Source organism: Oryctolagus cuniculus, unplaced genomic scaffold (genome assembly GCF_964237555.1).
Source record: "Oryctolagus cuniculus unplaced genomic scaffold, mOryCun1.1 SCAFFOLD_183, whole genome shotgun sequence".
Lineage (NCBI taxonomy): Eukaryota > Metazoa > Chordata > Mammalia > Lagomorpha > Leporidae > Oryctolagus > Oryctolagus cuniculus.
Genome location: NW_027208264.1, coordinates 23155 through 27199, shown reverse-complemented (window position 1 = coordinate 27199; position 4045 = coordinate 23155).

Here is a 4045-nt window from a genome sequence, read left to right as displayed (position 1 = left end):
CTCGCAGCCCCTCCTCCCTGGCCGCCTCCAGCACTGTCGCCCCTGCCTGGAGACCCTGCCCCTCACCCTCACCGGGGCCTCTCGCAGGGCCCCAGCCCCCTGCCCGCTCGCCCGCTGAGCAGCACCCTCCCCTTTTTGTTTCTGCAAGCTCCCTGCCCCAGTGCTGGGAGCTGGGAACTCAGTCCAGGCCCCGACCCGGAGCCCGCAGTAGCCTGGAAGCCGGCCCAGAGCCCGCGCCGGACTTGGCGCCCAGGGCTCTGCCATGGCCGCTGGCCCGCAGCTCTGCGCTCACGTTTATTTGGGGGCTCAGTGGGTCCACGCTGTGCTCCCAGCCCGGGAGCGTCGACACGGTGGGTAGCAGTGTGAGTTTGGGGTGAGGGCAGGGATCGGAGCCCTGGCTCTGTCGCCCGTTACTCCGATGGGCCCGTCTGTGGAGTAGGTGCACACCGCAGCGCCCACGGCGTCCGGCTCCCGCTCCTGTGCCTGCCCGGCGTCCGGCTCCCGCTCCTGTGCCTGCCCGGTTGGCATCCTCACTGCTGCTGGATTGCTGCAGGCACTGCGGCCTAAGGCAGGCGGCGCCGCAGAGGAGCTGGGGAACGGGCTTCCTCTCACGTGCGTTTGTGGCTGTGGACAGAGGGACCGGCGGCTCTGGTGCGCCGAGGGCCAATCACCTGGCCCTTCCAAGCTTGCGCGCCTCCCGTCTGTTTCTGCAGGTCAAGAGGGAATCCTTTGGAAGATGTATGTCCCAATTCTCTTGGCAGATTGTAATTGATGTCTAAATTTTCATGTGCTGTTTTGTTTATTTGAAAGGCAGAGAGACAAAGAGAGGAGAATTTTCCACCCCCACCCCTTCCCTGTGTCTCTGCACAGTTGGGTCCCTGAAGAATCACCAGGAGGTAGACATGAACGTGGTGAAGATCTGCTTCCAGGCCTCATACCAGAACCAGCAGGGGCAGATGCGCCACATGGACCCCGTGCTCTCCGAGCCCATCTACAACAAGAGTGAGTGGCGGCCGCTGTCCCGGGGCCCATGCGCAGGGACGGACACACAGGCAGTGGCCAGTTCCTAGAAATACTTACTTAGTTCTTTAAGAAGCAGAATGAGGGAGAGGGAGGGAGAAAGAGAGAGAGATCTGTCTGCCGGTTCACTCTGCAAATGGCTGCAAGAGCCAGGGCTGGGCCAGGCGGGTCTCCAGTGTGGGTGACAGGGGCCCCATACAGGTCTCCTATGTGGGTGCGGGGAACCCATCTAGGTCTCCATCCAGGTCTCCCATGTGGGTAGAAGGGGCTCCATCCCGGTCTCCCGTCTGGGTGTAGGGCCTGTATCTGGGTCTCCCGTGTGGGTGCTGGGGCCCCATCCGGGTCTCCCTTATGAGTGCAGGGGCCCGGGCACTGGGGCATCATCCACTCCTTCCCAGGCCCTTGGCAAGGAGCAGGATCAGAAGTGGAGCAGCAGGGACTTGAACCTGTGAGGACTTCCCGAGCAGAGGCTCCGCCCTCTGCGACAAAACCCTACCCTAGCTTCTTCTGTGGAGACAGTAACGTGTTTCTCAGAACCCGCGGCAGGCTCGGCCTTGTCCCACTCGTGGGAACTTGTCTCATGGTGACTCCTAGCTACAGGGAGTCTGGGAAAGTGAGTCCAGGGAGGGGCCCGGGTGTGGACAAGGGCACCGGCTCCCCAGGGAGTGCCACAGGCAAACAAGAGCAGGGGTGCATTCAGGGATTTCAAAGTGCAGCTGAGAGAGCAGCAGCCCAGGTGGGCATAGGGGGCAGGGGGGCTCTCTTCAAGGTGAGCTTAGGGGGCAGGGGGCTCTGTCCCAGGTGGGCTTAGGGGGGCAGGGGACTGTGTCTCAGGTGGGCTTGGTGGGGCAGGGGATCTGTCCCAGGTGGGCTTAGTGGGGCAGGAGGCTGTGTCCTAAGTTGTGTTTGGGGGGCAGGGGACTCTATCACAGGTGTGATTCAGGGGGCAGGGGCTCTGTCCCAGGTGGCCTAGTGGGGCAGGGGGCTCTGTCCCAAGTGGGCTTCGGGGTGCAAGAGGCTCTGTACCAGGTGGGCTTAGTGTGGCAAGGGGCTCAATCCCAGGTGGGCTTAGTGGGGCAGGGGCTCTGTATTAAGCTGGCTTAGAGGGAGAGAAGTCTCTGTCCAGGTGGGCTTAGTGGGGCAGGAGGCTCTGTCCCAAGTGGGCTTCGGGGGGCAGGGGGCTCTGTCCCAGGTGGATTTCGGGAGGAAGAGGGCTCTGTCCCAGGTGGGCTTCAGCGGGCAGTGGGCTCTGTCCCAGGTGGACTTGGCGGGGCAGGCGGCTGTGTCCCAAGTAGGCTTGACGTGGCAAGGGGCTCTTTCCTAGGTGGGCTTCAGGTGTAAGGGAGCTCTGTCCCAGGTGGGCTTCGGGGGGCAGGGGGCTCTGTCCCAGATGGGCTTGGTGGGGCAGGAGGCTCTGTCCCAGGTGGGCTTAGCGGGGCAGGGACCTCTATCACAGGTGGGTTTAGTGAGGCAGGGGGCACTGTCCCAGGAGGGCTTAGTGTGGCAGGGGGCTCTGTCCCAGGTGGGCTTAGCGGGGCAGGGGGCTCTGTCCTAGGTGGGCTTAGAGTGGCAGGAGTTTTGTCCAAGTGGGCATAGGGGTGCAGGGCGCTCTGTCCCAGGTAGGCATCAGGGGGCATGGGTCTCTGTCCTAGGAGGGCTTCTGGGGGCAGAGGGTTCTGCCTCTGTGGGCTTTACGGGGCAGGGGGCTGTGTTCCAGGTGGTCTTGCCAGGTCAGGGGGCTCTCTCCCAGGTGGGCTTAGTGGGGCAGGAGTTCTGTCCCAAGTGGGCATAGGGGGCAGGGGGCTCTGTCCCAGGTGGGCTTAGCGATGCAGGGGGCTGTGTCCCAGGTGCGCTTAGTGGGGCAACGGGTTCTGTACCAGGTTGACTTCAGGTGGAAGGGGGCTCTTTTCCATGTGGGCTTCGGGGGACAGGGGGCTCTGTCCCAGTGGGCTTAGCCGGGAAGGGAGCTCTGTCCCAGGTGGGCTTATTGGGTCAGAGGGCTCTGTCCCAGGTGGGCTTAGCGGGGCAGGGGCCTCTGTCCCTGTTGGGCTTATTGGGGCAGGGGGCCGTGTCCGAGGTGGGCTTCAGGGGCAGGGTGCTCTGTCTCAGTGAACTTAGTGGGTCAGGGTGCTCTGTCCCATGTGGGTTTCAGGGAACAGGGAGCTATGTCCTAGGTGTGCTTCAGAGGCAAGGGGCTCAGTCCCAAGTGGCCTAGTGGGGCAGGGGGCTGTGTCCCAGGTGGGTTGATGGGGTAAGGGGCTGTGTCCCAGGTTGGTTTTGGGTGGCAGGGGGCTCATTCCCAGGTGGGCTTCAGGGGACAACGGGCTCTGTCCCAAGTGGGCTTAGCAGGGCAGGGCCCTCTGTCCCAGGTGGGCTTAGCAGGGCAGGGGTCTCTCTCTCAGCTGGGCTTGGCAGCACAGGGGGCTCTGTCCCAGGTTGGCTTAGGGGGGCAGTGGACTCTATCCCAATTGGGCTTGGCGAGTCAGGGGGCACTGGCCCAGGTGGGCTTAGGGGGACAGGGAGCTCTGTCCCATGTTGGCTTCCAGCGGCAGAGGGCTCTGACCCAGGTGGGCGTCAGGGGGCAGGGGGCTCTGTACAAGGTGGGTTTAGTGTGTCAGGGGGCTCTATCCCAGGTTTCAGGAGGCAGGGGCTCTGTCCTAGGTGGGCTTATTGGGGCAGGGGGCAGTTTCCCAGGTGGGATTGGCGGGGCAGGCCTCTGTCCCAGGTCGTCTTAGTGGGGTAGGGGGCTCTGTCCCAAGTTGTGTTTGGGGGGACAGGGGGCATTGTCCCAGATGGGCTTAGGGGGAAAGAGGGCTCTGTCCCAGGCGGGTTTCAGGGGGCAGGGGGCTCTGTCACAGGTGGTCTTAGCGGGACAGGGGGCTCTGTCCCAGGTGGACTTAGGGGGGCAGGGGACTCTGTCCCAGGTGTGCTTAGTGGGGCAGGGGGCTCTGTCCCAGGTGGGCTTAGCAGGGCAGGGGGCTCTGTCCCAGGTGGACTTATCATGGCAGGGGTCTCTGTCTCAGGT